We start from the raw sequence: 21,158 nt of genomic DNA, 5'->3' as shown, positions 1-21,158 counted from the left end.
GGGAGAGGCTTTTACACATTTTTTTTAAACTTTTTAAAATTTTTATTTTTCACTTTTTATGTCCCCTTAGGGACATAAAATTAACCCCTTAAGGACTAAGACCATTTACTCCTTAAGTACCAGAGCATTTTTTGCAAATCTGACGACTGTCACTTTAAGCATTAATAACTCTGGGATGCTTTTACTTTTCATTCTGATTTCGAGATTGTTTTTTTCGTGACATATTCTACTTTATGTTAGTGGTAAATTTTCATCAATACTTGCATCAATTTTGCATTTTTTTTTTTTACTTTGAAACTCTCTGCTTTTAAGGAAAATGGACATCCCAAATAAATTATACATTGATTCACATGTACAATATGTCTACTTAATGTTTGCATCATAAGGTTGACGTGTTTTTACTTTTGGAAGACATCAGAGGGCTTCAAAGTTCAGCAGCAATTTTCCAATTTTCCACAAAATTTTCAAAATCTGAATTTTTCAGGGACCAGTTCAGTTTTGAAGTGGATATGAAGGGATTTCTTATTAGAAATACCCCATAAATGACCCCATTATAAAAATTGCACCCCTCAAAGTATTCAAAATGATATTCAGAAAGTGTGTTAACCCTTTAGGTGTTACACAGGAATAGCAGAAAAGTCCCAGTTTTTGAATTTTTACAAGGGGTAAAAAGAGAGAAATCCCCCCAATATTTGTAACCCAATTTCTCTCGAGTAAGGAAATACCTCAGATGTGGAGGTTAGGTGTTCTGCGGGCACAGTAGAGGGCTCAAAAGGGAAGGAGCAACAATGGGATTTTGGAGAGTGAATTTTACTGAAATGGTTTTTGGGGGGCATGTTACATTTAGGAAGCCCCTTTGGTGCCAGAACAGCCAAAAAAAAAACATGGCATACTATTTTGGAAACTACACCCCTCAAGGAACATAACAAGTGGTACAGTGAGCCTTAACACCCCACAGGTGTTTGACGACTTTTCGTTAAAGTTGGATGTGTAAATGATTTTTTTTCGACTAAAATGCAGTTTTTTCCACAAATTTTACATTTTTACAAGGGGTAATAGGAGAAAATGCCCCCCAAAATTTGTAACACCATCTCTTCTGAGTATGGAAATACCTCATGTGTGGACGTAAAGTGCTCTGCAGGCGCACTACAATGCTCAGAAGAGAAGGAGCCACATTTGGCTTTTTGAAAGCAAATTTAGCTGAAATTGTTTTTGAGGGGCATGTTGCATTTAGGAAGCCCCTATGGTGCCAGAACAGCAAAAAGCCCCCCACATGGCACACTATTTGGAAAACAACACCCCTCAAGGAACATAACAAGAGGTATAGTGAGCCTTAACACCCCACAGGTGTTTGACAAATTTCCGCTAAAGTTGGACATGAAAATGAAACATTAGATTTTTTTAACTAAAATGCTGGTGTTACCCCGTAAAGTGCTCTGCGTGCGAACTACAATGCTCAGAAGAGAAGGAGCGTTTTGAGAGAGAATTTGTTTGGAATGGAAGTTGGGGGCCATGTGTCATGGAATTTAATAAGGGGTGCAGTGAGTATTTACACCCCACTGGCGTTTGGCAGATCTTTGGAACAGTGGGCTGTGCAAATGAAGAATTACATTTTTCATTTTCACGGACCACTGTTCCAAAAATCTGTCAGACACCAGTGGGGTGTAAATGCTCACTGTACCCCTTATTACACTCCGTGAGGGGTGTAGTTTCCGAAATGAGGTCACATGTGGGGGGGGGGCATTGTACTGGCACTATGGGGACTTTGTAAACACACATGGCCTTCAATTCTGGACACATTCTCTCTCTAAAAGTCCAATGGCGCTCCTTCTCTTCTGAGCATTGTAGTTCGCCTGCAGAGCACATATTCGCCAGCATCCACATATTTCCCTTGTGAAAATGAAAAATTTAGGGTAACACCTGCATTTTTGTGAAAACATTTTTTTTGTTTAATTTTCACATCCAACTTTAATGAAAATTTGTCAAAAACATGTGGGGTGTTAAGGCTCACTATACCCTTTGTTACGTTAACTGAGGTGTTTAGTTTCCAAAATGGGGTCTTTATTTTTTTGACTTTTATTTCAGAACTGCTATAAAATCAGCCACCCCTGTGCAAATCACCAATTTAAGCTTCAAATGTACATAGTGCTCTATCACTCCTGAGCCTTGTTGTGTGTCCGCAGAGCATTTTACGTCCACATATGGGGTATTTACGTACTCAGGAGAAATTGCTTTACAAATGTTGGGGGTCTTGGATGTCACCTATCAACCTTTTTTCCTGGTCACCGGGTCGCCGGAGACCTGGTTGACCTGGAATCGCCGATAATCGCTGGTCTGAATTAGCCGGCGTTTTGCCGGCCTCAGGACCCCCTCCGGGGTTTGCACGGGGTGCCTGCTGAATGAGTATGCCCTGTGTCTTTAAGGGGTTAAAACTGTTCACTGCTATGCATAGGCATACACCCTGATCAATATTATCGGCAATCTTCTACTCTGGTTTGCTGTAAAGCAGACCAGAGAAGAAGAGAACAGTCAGAGCAGGTGAGGGGACCTCCGTCCGCCATCTTGAATGATCGGATACCTGTGGCTGTGCCGCAGGGGGAAAGCTACCTAAAGGGAATGAGTTTCCACAGGAAACAAACTACAGGGGGGCCATATATACAGGCACAGCATTGAAATGTGTTAAAAAGAAAAGAAAGTGTTAATAAATGTGAATAAGCCCCTCCTCTAATAAAAGTTTAAATCGCCCCCTTTTCCCATTTTTTACATAAAATAATGTAAACAAACATAAACCTATTTGGTATCTCCGTGTGCGTAAATGTCTGAACTAATAGAATGTGTTTCCCAACCAGTATGCCACAGCTGGAGGCATACTGGTTGGGAAACACTGGTCTATGGTACTGTATTTGGAGTATGGTTTCAAGCTGTTGCTAAACTACAACTCCCAGCATGTCAGGACAGCCCTTGTAGCTTTGCAACAGCTGGAAGCACACTGGTTGGGAGACAGTGGTCTATGGTATATTTGTAGTATGGTTTCAAGCCTCCAGCTGTTCCAAAACTACAACTCCCAGCATGCCCAGACAGCCTTTGACTGTCCAGGCATGTTGGGAGTTGTAGTTTTGCAACAGCTGGAGGCACATTGGTTGGCAACCTCTGCTCTAAGTTATTGTATGTCGAGTATGGTTTTAAGCCTCCAGCTGTTGAAAAACTACAACTTCAGCCAAAGGCTGTCCAGGCATGCTTGGACTTGTAGTTTTGCAACAGCTGGAGGCACACTGGATGGAAAACACTGCTCTATGGTATTTCAAACCTTCAGCTGTTGCAAAACTACAACTCCCAGAAACTCTGCTCTATGGATGTATTTGGAGTATGGTTTTATGACTCCAGCTATCCAGGCATGCTGGGAGTTGTAGTTTTGCAACAGTATGGTCTCAAGTCACAATGGTCCAGGAAAGACCATGCATGTTGAAAATTTTGCAACCTAAGGTCATTGTTACTTGAGAGATCTCTGTGTCTGTAGTAATTCCTTCTCTGCTCCTATATTACTGGAAACAAAACCAGGCATATTTGCTGTTCAGGAGTCTGGAAAAGCTGGGTGACTAACAATGTATAGTATAGTTTTTGCTGATCTTAATTTTGCTTATGGGACAAATCATATTACTAGTTAGAAGACCCTGGAGTAGCAACTTATATAATGATGTAACAATGTGACCTATAGGATCAGGAAAGATCTGGGCCAGCAGGTGTAGTAACCCTTTGTGTATTGTCCTCACTGCCTGTTCCCTGGTGACTCAGTCTCATTCATTCCCTGCACACACCCTCAGACTACAGCTGTTCTGTGCGTCCTTAGCAACCTTTCTGAGTGCCTGCCTGACACTGACTGCAGATCCCTGGACCTGCTGACTGCTAGAGACCTGCTGATTCCCTGCAGGATCCTGATCCCTGCACCTACAGTAGATCCAAACAGAACCCCCTGCACAGATTTGCACCCATTGGGGCCCCTATATAGGCTGTGTATCGCTAATGATACATAATTAGTGCATTGTTTGCCATAGAACAGTCTGGGAGGGCATTACAAGACTAATGGTCTACTAGACACAACTACTGGTCGAAACTTCTGGCCTACAAGACACAACTACTGATCTGCAGGACAACTACTGGTCTACAGGACACAACTACTGGTCTGCAGGACAACTACTGGTCTACAGGACACAACTACTGGTCTACTGGATAACTACTGGTCTACAGGACACAACCACTGGTCTACAGGACAACTACTGGTCTCACAGGACACAACTACTGGTCTACAGGACACAACTACTGATCTACTGGACACAACTACTGATCTACAGGACACAACTACTGGTCTACAGGACACAACTACTGATCTACAGGACACAACTACTGGTCTACAGGACAACTACTGATCTACAGGACAACTACCGGTCTACAGGACAACTACCTTTCTACTGGACAACTACTGATCTACAAGACAACTACCGGTCTACAGGATAACTACCTGTCTACTGGTCGCAACTTCTGGTCTACTGGTCGCAACTTCTGGTCTACTAGTCGCAACTTCTGGTCTACAGGACACAACTACTTGTCTCCTGGACACAACTACTTGTCTGTTGGGCACAACCTCTACTCTATTAAAACACAACTACTGGTCTACTGCACACAACTCCTGTCTACTGGACAAGACTACTGGTCTACTGTGCACAAGTCTACAGCTAGGTGCCCTTTGTACAGTTTCCCTGTATTCTTTAATTCAGCTAAAACTTTGTAACTTCTAAAGCACAGAGAAGCTTACAGAACTGATAGAGATCCTCAGGTAAGGAGCATGGAGAGGTCTGGAGGATTCAGAAAGGGGGAGATTGTATTGGTATTACTTCATAGTATGGTCTAAACTAAAGAAAATCTTTTGTTTAATGCAACTTTTGATACATTTTGGCATTTACTTAGCATTTTAACAAATAATAATATTTCAGTTTGCTGTCAGAGCATGGAGACAGGAGCCTATAAAAGGCCATCTTCTTAATGCATGGTCCTCTACTTTAGAGTTAGGAAGGGGTTAAACTGGGGCTCCTATTGTGTGACATTTATATGCCCCAATATAATACAGTATAAAGTTTATAATGGTTCTTGTCATCCCCTGAATGACCTCTCCCTTCTCTACACTGCATTATTTACTGCCTCTCCTTATTTTGTCCATCATGTTTTAGTTCCCCTTTGCTAATTTTGGGAGAAATCAATATAAATAAAAGTGGTCAGCAAGGAGTCCTGTAAAGATGAGAGGTTTCTGTGGCTCCTTCTGCTGGTGCCCCAGCTACAGTACCTATATCACCTGTCCATCATATACACTAAAACATTAGTAAAGAAGAAACTATATGTGCGCCCCCTAGTGTATTATCTTCGATCAGATTAAAAACACATGACACGTTTTCAGTCCACATCAGACTCTTCCTCAGATTGTGAACATCTGAGGAAGAATCAGGTGTAGACTGGAAACGTGTCGTATGTGCTTTAATTTTAACATGTGTTTTTGAAATAAAATATATTATTATACAATAATCTCCTTTAGTGGAATTTTAAATGAGAGAAGCACGATATTAGAGATCCAATTTTAAACACCTCCTGGGCCTCTTTTACCCGGTACCCTGATACATTCCCCCACATTTACTATTTTCCAATATTCTTTTTCCCTTTTAATTGTGAAATCTTAGTTTTGTTGTTGATTTTGTTGCAGAGTTTTAGTTTGTATTTAACTCAGTTGCATTGAATTGAATCTTCAGTGAATATCCAGGGCATTATTGTACTTCACATTGTTGCATAATTTTGATGCAGATTTCGCAACACACGTAGACGCTCCAGAGTGGCCGTCAGACAAACAGCCTCATAGCCAACAAGGAGTGCTGCTGAATGGAGCCTGGGTTTCATATCATTGTTCTTATACCTTCATTCACCATTTATACTGGTATTTGAGGATTCCTAGTCTGATAAAGCTTACGGGGGTTACCCCAAGGACAGGGGATAACTACAGTACATTGCATAAGTATTTAAACCCTTGGACTACATTTGGCATGGTATAACCGCTATCATTATTATTATTTCATTGGGATGAACCACAACAGGGTGTTAATAGACAAAATAATCCAGCATTTAGAAGTGGGGGGAAATATTAGATGGATTTTTAGGATGCATTCACACTGCGAATCTCCGCATGTAGAATTCCGCAAGCAAAGATTCCATATGTAGGACCGCACAGCACTGTGCCGTCATCATTGGTGGCTATGCAGTGCTCGTGCACTTCTGCGCAAAGAATGAACATGTTAACGGGTGTTAATGGGTCTCGCAGGAGACGATTCACACTGATGTTACTGTTAACTGCGCATAATTGCGCCAGCGGAATTCTGCTCATGGAATTCGGGGGGTATTACGCAGTACGAACATCCCCCTAGAATGATTCACAAATAAAAATTTGAGAAGTGTTAAATGCATTTGTATTCACCGCCACTAATTAGAAACCCCGAACCAAGATCTAGTGTGACCGATTGCCTTTACAGGTCACATGATTAGTAAATCGGGTCAACCTATCTCAGTACAAATGAAGGAGACAAAGAGAAAAAAATCCAGGGGCGTTCCCTGGTGTAGTAGTAGTATTTTGGGAAGATGTTAACCTGCCATCGCACCTATAGTGCTATACTAACCTTGTTGGTTTGTGCTTTATGATATGCATGACTATATAGAAGACATATTGACTTATGCAGTATGCTGCTCAAGGATCCTTTCCATGTACCCTGGGGTGGTGCCGATAGGAGAAGGTTTTAGCAAGGAAAAATGGGTCTGGAATGAGCACTGCTGCCTGGTTAACATGAAAATACTCAGCAGCCAAAGTTGTACAGGACTTGTAGGTTTGTTTAAGAAATACAAGAATGGACAACGAGTTTTGGCGCTTCTTAGGTCCAATAACAACTTCTTAGGTCCAATAACAATCAATTGCTGGTGTCTTGATGGAGCTTCCAACTGCTGTGGTGGTGGCATCTCAGTAGAAATTCACCTGTTCTGTGAAGGCCTCAGAGTTTGTTAGAAAGTATTACTGAACAAAAAGCAGCATGAAGACCAAGGAGCTCACCGAACAGGTCAGGGATAGGATAAAAATGTAAAGAAGTACAAAGCAGGGTAAGGTTATAAAAAAAAAAAATGCAAAGAAAGACTATGTGTGGAGTCAGCTTACCACATGTAAAGTCCAGTACAGGCACATCGGGAACATATGCAGGGAACCACAGAACAGTGCAGTCAAGCCGGTTCTCGGAGGAGATATCTCAAAACAAAAACGATGAAATCCCTAGAAATCCAAACTTTAATCAATTCCGGTAAAATCCATGTGCTCAAAGCAAAACCATTTAAAAACTATGGATTTTAACGGAATTGAATAAAGTTTGGATTTTTTTTTTTTTGGGGGGGGGATTTTTTTTTAGGGGAACTGGATTTCACCGTTTTAGTTTTTTGACCAAAATAAATGTCCCCAGCTTTGAACATTTCACGGAGCACCATAAAAGACATCATAAGAAAAGGCACGCATGTTCAGGATTTCAGAACATATCCAGGATTGAGCACTGTTTGGAAGTCTTATAGAAAATATAAAGAGCGGTGGCCAAGCATGAGAGTTGCCTGTTTGCTTGGTAAGAGGAGATTGACCTCAGTGTTTGCACCCTCACAAATCACGGAATTATTTTTAATGGTTAACTTTTAATCTTGGGATAACCCCTTCAATCGCTGGATAATCTGTATTTTTGTCATATACTTTCTATTTCAGTTTCTCACCATCTTGAAGCGATTTGTTTGATGCCAGTGGATAGAGACATGCTCGTTCTCAATATAGCAGTTGTGATTTTGTTACAATTCTACCCTGTGCAGGTGAAACAGTCAGGATACAATTTACCTACTCTGATACACTGTAACAGAATATCAGCTGTATTTATTGTATGAACTAGCTACAGTTGTGGCGAGTCTTAGTTCTGTCTATCTAGATGTAAACATAATGTTGGATGTTTATTATCCGTTGTGTTTTGGTGCCGTATTGCACAATAATTTTGCACAATTTTCAGTGTCTCTCAGCTGGCCAGAACTAACTATGTGGCATACGACTTGTAATAATTTTATCTTATTGTACAACATTACGTTGCTGCTTGGTGCACAAAACTGCGCATCTGGCCAACATACTTTGGGCAAAATCAAGCAAGAATTGGGAGATTATTTGCCTGTTTTGTGGAAAATGACTATGGGAAAGAGGCGTTGGAAACTAGAGAGGGCGTACCTGTATTCCCTTGCCTCGCTCCCCTTCTATAACGCGGGCTCAGGAGCTGCGTGGCTAATAGCTGCCGGGACCCGTGGCTAATGCCGGACATCACAGATCGTGGTGATGCCCTGCATTAACCCCTAAAATAAAAATTAAAAAAATTCCCCAGCAGTTTAGCAGACCAGCTAAGAGGATGGCGGGAGGGCCCTTACCTGCTTACTCGCCATCCAATCGATGATCTGATGTTCCTGACAGCCATGGCATAGCATTGAGCAGTGTAAAGGCTATAAAATTGTGTAAAAAAAAAAAAGTAAAAAAATGTTTTTTTTTTTACTAAATGTGATTTAACCCCTTCAATAATAAACGTTTGAATCACCCCTATTTTCCCTTTAAAAAAATATGTAAACAAAAATGAACATAGACATATGTGGTATCGCGCGTGCTTAAATGTCTGAACTATAAAAATATTATGTTAATTAAACTACATGGTCAATGGCGTATACATAAAAAAATACCAGAGTTCAGAATTGCGTATTTTTGGTCACTTTTTATTCTAAAAAAAAATGCATAAAAGACGATCAAAAAGTCCCATCAAAACAAAAATGGTACCAATAAAAACAAAAGATCACATCGCAAAAAATGAGCCCTCATATAGCCCTGTATACAAAAAAATTAAAAAGTTATAGGGGTCATACAAAATTTTCATACAAAAAGTTATAATTTTTTAAAAGAAGAAAAACTAAATCTAACCTATATAAGTTGGGTTGTATTTGCCTACAGAATAAAGATAAGGTGTCATTTTTACCGAAAAGTTTTCTGCGTGGAACCGGAGGCCTCCACAAGTTACAAATAGAAGTTTTTGTTTAGTTTTCCCCAAAATTTTTTTTTTGTTGTTTCACCGTAGATTTTGTGGTGAAATTGAGGTCATTACAAAGTAAAATTGGTGTAGCAAAAAACAAGCCCTCATGTGGGTCTGTAGGTGGAAAATTTAAAGCATTATGATTTTTATAAGGGGAAATGAAAAAACAAAAGTGAGTAAATGAAAACTCAATGCCCTGAAGGGGTTCAAGGGGTACTCTGAAGGAAGAAAAAGTTTTTAAATCAACAGGTTCCACAAAGTTATACAGATTTGTAAATTTCTTCTATTCAAAAATCTCACTCCTTCCAGTACTTATCAGCTGCTGTATACTACAGACGAAGTTGTGTAGTCCTTTCCAGTCTGACCACAGTGCTCTCTGCTGACATCTCTATCCCAGAGTGTGTCAGGAACTGACATAGGCGTGCGCAGTCTATTGCATTAGGGTGTGCACCCTAAAGCACAAACTCACGCCGCACACGCGTGTGTGTGTTTATTTAGATATATATATATACATATACACACACACTCTTGCTTGCATGCACACATACATAAACAGACCTACACTCATATAAATATCAATACAAACAAAATGAAAAACTTTATTAAAACTTTTTTGGGGATTGGTTGCTTTTTTTTGGATTGAAGGCTCCATTATACATACACTGTACAGCAATCATACCTCCATTATACATACACTGTACAGCAATCATGCATTCAGTATACATACACTGTACAGCAATCATACATCCATTATACATACACTGTACAGCAATCATACATCCATTATACATACACTGTACAGCAATCATACATCCATTATACATACACTGTAAAGCAATCATACATCCATTATACATACACTGTACAGCAATCATACCTCCATTATACATACACTGTACAGCAATCATGCATTCAGTATACATACACTGTACAGCAATCATACATCCATTATACATACACTGTACAGCAATCATACATCCATTATACATACACTGTACAGCAATCATACATCCATTATACATACACTGTAAAGCAATCATGCATTCAGTATACATACACTGTACAGCAATCATACATCCATTATACATACACTGTACAGCAATCATACATCCATTATACATACACTGTAAAGCAATCATACATCCATTATACATACACTGTACAGCAATCATACCTCCATTATACATACACTGTACAGCAATCATACATCCATTATACATACACTGTACAGCAATCATACCTCCATTATACATACACTGTACAGCAATCATACATTCATTATACATACACTGTACAGCAATCATACATCCATTATACATACACTGTACAGCAAGCATACCTCCATTATACTTACACTGTACAGCAATCATACATTCATTATACATACACTGTGTCTGTACAGAAATCATACCTCCATTATACATACACTGTACAGCAATCATACATTCATTATACATACACTGTACAGCAATCATACATCCATTATACATACACTGTACAGCAATCATACATTCATTAAACATACACTGTACAGCAATCATACATCCATTATACATACACTGTACAGAAATCATACCTCCATTATACATACACTGTACAGCAAGCATACATTCATTATACATACACTGTACAGCAATCATACATTCATTATACATACACTGTACAGCAATCATACCTCCATTATATATACACTGTACAGCAATCATACATTCATTATACATACACTGTACAGCAATCATACATCCATTATACATACACTGTACAGAAATCATACCTCCATTATACATACACTGTACAGCAATCATACATTCATTATACATACACTGTACAGCAATCATACCTCCATTATACATACACTGTACAGCAATCATACATCCATTATACATACACTGTGTCTGTACAGCAATCATACATCCATTATACATACACTGTACAGCAAGCATACCTCCATTATACATACACTGTACAGCAATCATACATTCATTATACATACACAGTACAGCAATCATACATCCATTATACATACACTGTACAGCAATCATACCTCCATTATACATACACTGTACAGCAATCATACATCCATTATACATACACTGTACAGCAATCATACCTCCATTATACATACACTGTACAGCAATCATACATTCATTATACATACACTGTACAGCAATCATACATCCATTATACATACACTGTACAGCAAGCATACCTCCATTATACTTACACTGTACAGCAATCATACATTCATTATACATACACTGTGTCTGTACAGAAATCATACCTCCATTATACATACACTGTACAGCAATCATACATTCATTATACATACACTGTACAGCAATCATACATCCATTATACATACACTGTACAGCAATCATACATTCATTAAACATACACTGTACAGCAATCATACATCCATTATACATACACTGTACAGAAATCATACCTCCATTATACATACACTGTACAGCAAGCATACATTCATTATACATACACTGTACAGCAATCATACATTCATTATACATACACTGTACAGCAATCATACCTCCATTATACATACACTGTACAGCAATCATACATTCATTATACATACACTGTACAGCAATCATACATCCATTATACATACACTGTACAGAAATCATACCTCCATTATACATACACTGTACAGCAATCATACATTCATTATACATACACTATACAGCAATCAAACCTCCATTATACATACACTGTACAGCAATCATACATCCATTATACATACACTGTGTCTGTACAGCAATCATACATCCATTATACATACACTGTACAGCAAGCATACCTCCATTATACATACACTGTACAGCAATCATACATTCATTATACATACACAGTACAGCAATCATACATCCATTATACATACACTGTACAGCAAGCATACCTCCATTATACATACACTGTACAGCAATCATACATTCATTATACATACACTGTACAGCAATCATACATCCATTATACATACACTGTACAGCAATCATACATCCATTATACATACACTGTGACTGTACAGCAATCATACATCCATTATCCATACACTGTACAGCAAGCATACATCCATTATACATACACTGACTGTACAGCAATCATACATCCATTATACATACACTGTGACTGTACAGCAATCATACATCCATTTTACATACACTGACTGTACAGCAATCATACATCCATTATACATACACTGTACAGCAAGCATACCTCCATTATACATACACTGTGACTGTAGAGCAATCATACATCCATTATATATACACTGTACAGCAAGCATACCTCCATTATACATACACTGTACAGCAAGCATACCTCCATTATACATACACTGTACAGCAAGCATACTTCCATTATACATACACTGTGACTGTACAGCAATCATACATCCATTATACATACACTGTACAGCAAGCATACCTCCATTATACATACACTGTACAGCAAGCATACCTCCATTATACATACACTGTGACTGTACAGCAATCATACATCCATTATACATACACTGTACAGCAAGCATACCTCCATTATACATACACTGTACAGCACGCATACCTCCATTATACATACACTGTGACTGTACAGCAATCATACATCCAATCCATTAATAATGGATTGGATGTATGATTGTTGTACAGTCACAGACACAGTGTATGCATAATGGATGTATGATTGCTGTACAGTGCATGTATAATGGACAGGGCCGTCTTTAATTTTGATTGGACCCTGGGATCAGTACAGGATCAGTAATGTAATGTATGTATACAGTGACCTCACCAGCAGAATAGTGAGTACAGCTCAGGTGTATAATACAGGATATAACTCAGGATCAGTACAGGATAAGTAATGTAATGTATGTACACAGTGACTCCACCAGCAGAATAGTGAGTACAGCTCTGGTGTATAATACAGGATATAACTCAGGATCAGTACAGGATAAGTAATGTGATGTATTTACACAGTGACCCCACCAGCAGAATAGTGAGTACAGCTCTGGAGTATAATACAGGATATAACTCAGGATCAGTACAGGATAAGTAATGTAATGTATGTACACAGTGACCTCACCAGCAGAATAGTGAGTACAGCTCTGGAGTATAATACAGGATATAACTCAGGATCAGTACAGGATAAGTAATGTAATGTATGTACACAGTGACCTCACCAGCAGAATAGTGAGTACAGCTCTGGAGTATAATACAGGATATAACTCAGGATCAGTACAGGATAAGTAATGTAATGTATGTACACAGTGACCCCACCAGCAGAATAGTGAGTACAGCTCTGGGGTATAATACAGGATATAACTCAGGAACAGTACAGGATAAGTAATGTAATGTATAGACACAGTGACCTCACCAGCAGAATAGTGAGTACAGCTCTTTAGAATAATACAGGATATAACTCAGGATCAGTACAGGATACGTACGGGGGAGGGGATTATCAGATTATGCAAGTGAGGGGAGGATAATAATGATTATTATAATCCTCCCCTCACATATATGTAACATCTCCCCCTCACATGTATAATCTGATAACCCCCTCCTCACATAGATAATCCCCTCACATATAATATCATAATCAGATTATATGTGAAGGGATAATCAATGTGAGGAGGGGATTATCAGATTATACATGTGAGGGGGAGATGTTACATATATGTGAGGGGAGGATTATAATAATCATTATTATCCTCCCCTCACATGCATAATTTCCTCCCTTCTTACATTATATAATAGCCCCCCCCCACACTATATAATAATCCCCCCCCACATTATATAATAAATCCCCCCCATATTATATAATAAATCCCCCCCACACTATATACTTAATCCCCCCTCACATTATATAATGAATCCCCCTCACATTATATAATACATTCCCCTTTCACATTATATAATAAATCCCCCCCACACTATATAATAAACCCCCCCACACTATATAATAACCCCCCCCACATTATATAATAAATCCCCCCACCCCCCACACTATATAATTAATCCCCCCACACATTATATAATGAATCCCCCCTCACATTATATAATGAATCCCCCCTCACATTATATAATAAATCCCCCCTCACATTATATAATAAATCCCCCCCCACCCCCCACACTATATAATGAATCCCCCCTCACATTATATAATAAATCCCCCCTCACATTATATAATAAATCCCCCCCACACTATATAATAAATCCCCCCCACACTATATAATAACCCCCCCCACATTATATAATAAATCCCCCCACCCCCCACACTATATAATGAATCCCCCCTCACATTATATAATGAATCCCCCCTCACATTATATAATGAATCCCCCCTCACATTATATAATAAATCCCCCCCTCACATTATATAATAAATCCCCCTCACATTATATAATAAATCCCCCCTCACACTATATAATGAATCCCCCCTCACATTATATAATTAATCCCCCCCACATTATATAATAAATCCCCCCTCACATTATATAATAAATCCCCCCCCCACATTATATGATAAATCCCCCCTCACATTATATAATAAATCCCCCCTTACACTATATAATAAATCCCCCCCACACTATATAATAAATCCCCCCTCACATTATATAATAAATCCCCCCCACACTATATAATAAATCCCCCCCACACTATATAATAAATCCCCCCTCACACTATATAATAAATCCCCCCTCACATTATATAATAAATCCCCCCTCACACTATATAATAAATCCCCCCTCACACTATATAATAAACCCCCCCCACACTATATAATAAATCCCCCCTCACATTATATAATAAATCCCCCCTCACATTATATAATAAATCCCCCCTCACATTATATAATAAATCCCCCCTCACATTATATAATGAATCCCCCCTCACATTATATAATAAATCCCCCCTTACACTATATAATAAATCCCCCCCACACTATATAATAAATCCCCCCTCACATTATATAATAAATCCCCCCCACACTATATAATAAATCCCCCCCACACTATATAATAAATCCCCCCTCACACTATATAATAAATCCCCCCTCACATTATATAATAAATCCCCCCTCACACTATATAATAAATCCCCCCTCACACTATATAATAAACCCCCCCCACACTATATAATAAATCCCCCCTCACATTATATAATAAATCCCCCCTCACATTATATAATAAATCCCCCCTCACATTATATAATAAATCCCCCCTCACATTATATAATGAATCCCCCCTCACATTATATAATAAATCCCCCCTCACATTATATAATAAATCCCCCCTCACATTATATAATAAATCCCCCCTCACATTATATAATAAATCCCCCACACTATATAATAAATCCCCCCTCACATTATATAATGAATCCCCCCTCACATTATATAATGAATCCCCCCTCACATTATATAATGAATCCCCCCTCACATTATATAATGAATCCCCCCTCACATTATATAATCCCCCCCCACTATATAATAACCCCCCCCACACTATATAATAAATCCACCCCACACTATATAATAAACCCCCCCACATTATATAATAAATCCCCCCTACCCCCCCCCCCCACACACACACACTATATAATAAATACCCCCCAACACACACACACACGCACACTATATAATAAATCCCCCCTCACATTATATAATAAATCCCCCCTCACATTATATAATAAATCCCCCCTCACATTATATAATAAATCCCCCCTCACATTATATAATGAATCCCCCCTCACATTATATAATAAATCCCCCCTCACATTATATAATAAATCCCCCCCACACTATATAATAAATCCCCCCTCACATTATATAATGAATCCCCCTCACATTATATAATGAATCCCCCCTCACATTATATAATGAATCCCCCCTCACATTATATAATCCCCCCCCACTATATAATAACCCCCCCCACACTATATAATAAATCCCCCACACTATATAATAAACCCCCCCACATTATATAATAAATCCCCCCTACCCCCCCCCCCCCACACACACACACTATATAATAAATACCCCCCAACACACACACACACGCACACTATATAATAAATACCCCCCCACACACATTATACATACTCACATATCTGGCGGTGGGTCCCCTGCTGCGGCCTTGATCCTGGAAGCGGCCGTGTGGGGACTGAGAGGAGCGGGAGACTCTCTCTGCTCCTCTCCTCTCTATGATGCTGCCCGTGATGTTGCACCACAAGTCACGTCACGTGACCATCACCCAGACAGCCATTGCGGTACTGGCTGCCTGGGAATGAGTGGCGGCGGCGGCGGCGGCGAACATAAAAAGGTAGCATGCGGCACAAAACCCGCACCCCCCCCCCCCCCGGCCCCCTCCTACTAACATTTTGGCCGGGCCCCTGACGCCTGGCCCGCCGCCAGCCTTTATCAGCTTTATGGGGCAAAAGGGGAGAGCTGCTTTTGGGCCCCCAGGAATTACAGGGCCCGGGGCAGCTGCCCCTTTTGCTCACGGCCGCGGTGATTAGGGTGTGCCTGGGCACACCCGGCACACCCTGTGCGCACGCCTATGGGAACTGACCAGAGCAGGAGCAAATCCTCATAGCAAACCTCTCCTGGACAATTCCTGACATGGACAGAGGTGGCAGCAAAAAACACTGGAGTCAGACTGGAAAGAACTACACAACTTCCTCTACAACTGTACATCATTCTAGGAGTTGTAGTTTTGCAGCAGCTGCAGACACACTGTTTGAAAACGCTGCCCTATCCTGTGAATAAGTAAAGTTTCAGACATAGGAAACATTATATGAACAGTAAAGTCGCAAATTAACCTAAAATCGCACGTAAAATTGCAATAGTCAATGATAGATAAAGTCACACTTTAACCCCTTAAGGACCGGAGGTTTTTCCGTTTTTGCATTTTCGTTTTTGCTCCTTGCCTTTAAAAAATCATAACTCTTTCAAATTTACACCTAAAAATCCATATGATGGCTTATTTTTTGCGCCACCAATTCTACTTTGTAATGACGTCAGTCATTTTGCCCAAAAATCTATGGTGAAGCGGGAAAAAAAATCATTGTGCGACAAAATTGAAAAAAAAAACGCTGTTTTGTAACTTTTGGGGGCTTCCGTTTCTACGTAGTACATTTTTCGGTAAAAATGACACCTGATATGTATTCTGTAGGTCCATACGATTAAAATGATACCCTACTTATATAGGTTTGATTTTGTCGGACTTCTGGAAAAAATCATAACTACATGCAGGAAAATTAATACGTTTAAAATTGTCATCTTCTGACCCCTATAACTTTTTTATTTTTCCGTGTATGGGGCGGTATGAGGGCTCATTTTTTGCGCCGTGATCTGAAGTTTTTAACGGTACCATTTTTGCATTGATAGGACTTATTGATCACTTTTTATTCATTTTTAAATGATATAAAAAGTGACCAAAAATGCACTATTTTGGACTTTGGAATTTTTTTGCGCGCACGCCATTGACCGAGCGGTTTAATTAATGATATATTTTTATAATTCGGACATTTCCGCACGCGGTGATACCACATATGTTTATTTTTATTTTTATTTACACTGTGTTTTTTTTTTTATTGGAAAAGGGGGGTGATTCAAACTTTTAATAGGGGAGGAGTTAAATGATCTTTATTCACTTTTTTTTTTCACTTTTTTTTTGCAGTGTTATAGGTCCCATAGGGACCTATAACACTGCACACACTGATCTTCTATGTTGATCACTGGTTTCTCATAAGAAACCAGTGATCAACGATTCTGCCGGATGACTGCTCAGGCCTGGATCTCAGGCACTGAGCAGTCATTCGGCGATCGGACAGCGAGGAGGCAGGTAGGGGCCCTCCCGCTGTCCTGTCAGCTGTTCGGGATGCCGCGATTTCACCGCGGCTATCCCGAACAGCCCACTGAGCTAGCCGGGATGCTTTCGGTTTCACTTTAGACGCGGCGTTCAACTTTGAACGCCGCGTCTAAAGGGTTAATAGCGCGCGGCACAGCGATCAATGCCGCGCGCTATTAGCCACGGGTCCCGGCCGTTGTTAGAGGCCGGGCCCGACCCGCTATGACGCGGGGCCACGCCGTGGCCCCGCGTTATAGATCGGGAGTGGACACATGACGTTCCAGTACGTCATGTGTCCTTAAGGGGTTAAACCAAAAAGTTGCAGATTCTCTTTCTTAAAGGGGTAGTCCAGTCCTGAAAATCTTATCCCCTATCCTAAGGATAGGGAATAAGTTTCAGATCGCGGGGATCCGACCGCTGCCCCCCTCCCCCACGATGTCCTGAACAGGGCTCCGGCTCACTGGCCAGAGAGCGCGTATCGACCACGGCACGAAGCGGCAGCCAACATTCCCCCTCAATACAGCACTATGGAAGAGCCGGAGATTGCTGAGGGTAGCACTCCGGCTTTGCCATAGAGTGCGGTGGTCACACTTCGTGCGGTGGTCGACACGTCCCCTTCCCGTGGGCTGCCGGGGCCCTGTACGGGAGATTGCGGGGGGTCCCAGTGGTCAGACCCCCCGCAATCTAAAACTTATGCCCTATACCCAGGATAGGGGATATGTTTTTCAAGACTAGAGATCTTTAACAGCATTCTTTAAGAAAACATTGCACAGTTAGGCACGGGTGGTCAGAGGTGTCATGAGATCTGCACAGTTTTGGGTAACTTTTTCAAATTAGTGCATAATAGAAACTGTTTAGTGACCAACCTAACTCTGCTACCTCTGCAGGATCTAGTGAGAAAAGGGTTAAGCAGTATTGTGTTTGCTCGTGTCACGCAGGCAGCCGCTACAGGGAACACTAGTTACTGTCCTGAGGATAAACGGAGTCTCTAAGGAGAGATGACAACATTGCTAATGATTGTGAGGTGTCTAGAACTTTCTATGTGTCTGACACATTCCTTATATTGTTCCGACTGTCCTCAAGGTGATGGCGTCTCTATAGGACTGCTCAGATCCTGGGCCCGGAGTCCCTTCTGACCCTCAAGGTAATGGACCAGGTCTAAGCTTAAATGGATGTAGGTAGGAAAATCTCCGGTGGGCACAGTAGGCGACTGCCTAGGGTACCATTACAGAAGTGTGGAGGGGAGGTATGCTGTTTATGATGGCCAGACAGTACCACATTTACAACTGTATGTATCGGAAGTGGTTGGCTGGGACTCGCAGCCTTAAAATAGATGCAAAAATGGATCCACATTATGCAGGTGTTAAACAGGCCCAGAGGCCCCCCATAGACATTAGAGAAGGACCAGGACTAGTCACCTGTCCAATGTGTATGGGAGTCTTCTAAATCTCCCTTGACAGATGATAGACTATACACCTCCCTACATACAGTGGGGAGAACAAGTATTTGATACACTGCTGATTTTGCAGGTTTTCCTACTTACAAAGCATGTAGAGGTCTGACATTTTTATCATAGGTACTTTTCAACTGTGAGAGATGGAATCTAAAACAAAAATCCAGAAAATCACATTGTATGATTAAAAAAAAATGTATTAGCATTTTATTGCATGACATAAGTATTTAATACATCAGAAAAGCATAACTTTATATTTGGAGATCAAACGTTTCCTGTAGTTCTTGACCAGGTTTGCACACACTGCCGCAGGGGTTCTGGCCCACTCCTCCATACAGATCTTCTCCAGATCCTTCAGGTTTCGGGGATGTCACTGGGCAATAAGGATTTTCAGCTCCCTCCAAAGATTTTTTACTGGGTTCTGGTCTGAAGACTGCGCCACTCCAGGACCTTGAGATGCTTCTTACGGAGCCACTCCTTAGTGCCCTGGCTGTGTGTTTCGGGTCGTTGTCATGCTGGAAGCCCCAGCCACGACCCATCTTCAATGCTCTCACTGAGGGAAGGAGGTTGTTGGCCAAGATCTCTCGATACATGGCCCCATTCATCTTCCCCTCAATACAGTGCAGTCGTCCTGTTCCCTTTTCGGAAAAGCAGCCCCAAGGAATGATGGGGGATATTTATCCAAACCTGTCCAGAGGAAAAAACCTCCAATCAGATCGCTTCTTTCATTTTTAAAAAGGCCTACGAAAAATGAAAGAAGCGATCTGATTGGTTGCTATGGGCAACTCAACAACTTTTCCTCTGGACAGGTTTTGATAAAATTCCCCTGATGTTTCCACCTCCATGCTTCATGGTTGGGATGGTGTTCTTGGGGTTGTACTCATCCTACTTCTTCCTCCAAACACGGCGAGTTTAGACCAAAAAGCTCTATTTTTGTTTCATCAGACCACATGACCTTCTCCCATTCCTCCTCTCGATAATCCAGATGGTCTTTGGCAAACTTAAAATGGAAATGGATATGTCGTGGCATGAGCAGGCGGACCTTGCGTGTGCTGCAGGATTTTAATCAATGATGGCGTAGTGTAATACTAGTGGTTTTCTTGGAGACTGTGGTCCCAGCTTTCTTCAGGTCATTGACCAGGTCCTGCCGTGTAGTTCTCGGATGATCCCTCAACTTCTGCATGATCATTGATGCCCCACATGGTGAGATCTTGCATGGAGCCCAAGAGCGAGAGAGATTGACCGTCATCTTCCATTTTCTATTAACTGCACCAACAGTTGTTGCCCTCTCACCAAACTGCTTGCCTATTGTCCTGTAGCCCATCCCAGCCTTGTGCAGGAATACAATTTTATCCCTGATGTCCTTTACCAGCTATCTGGCCTTGGCCATATGTTTGCTGAGTAGTTTGGCCCTGTGATCTGCCCCCTCCTACCCTCATAGACCCCACACCCTTCCCTGATCATAGATTGTAATTCATTGTTTTTTTTTACTTTGTTCTTCGATATTGAGTGATGGAGCGGAGTGTTAGTGCTGCATGTGGTATAGTGTATAGCATAGGGAATCTGTGCTGTATATTGTACTGTCATGCTATGTATGATTGTAATTTATTGTATGATTTGTAATGACGACTCTATGGTTACCCAAGCTCTTTCAGTAAACTTGCCCGTTGTGGAGAGGTTGGAGTCT

The 21,158-nt window shown here is 40.7% G+C and overlaps 1 protein-coding gene across 1 annotated transcript in view; it reads left to right on the top strand.

Annotated features, from left to right (window-relative positions):
* The first annotated feature begins 4,539 nt into the window (after positions 1 to 4,539).
* The window catches only part of LOXHD1 (lipoxygenase homology PLAT domains 1), a 239,834-nt gene continuing 223,215 nt past the window's right edge, over positions 4,540 to 21,158 (top strand). Inside the window, exon 1 of the mRNA XM_056543231.1 lies at positions 4,540 to 4,831. The gene's annotated coding sequence lies outside the window, so the exon portion shown is untranslated. The remainder of the gene's footprint in view (positions 4,832 to 21,158) is intronic.

The sequence above is a fragment of the Hyla sarda genome, chromosome 1, assembly GCF_029499605.1.
Source record: "Hyla sarda isolate aHylSar1 chromosome 1, aHylSar1.hap1, whole genome shotgun sequence".
Classification (NCBI taxonomy): Eukaryota; Metazoa; Chordata; class Amphibia; order Anura; family Hylidae; genus Hyla; species Hyla sarda.
The sequence above is the reverse complement of the archived record's forward strand: the minus strand, read 5'-3'. Positions and strand labels throughout refer to the sequence as shown.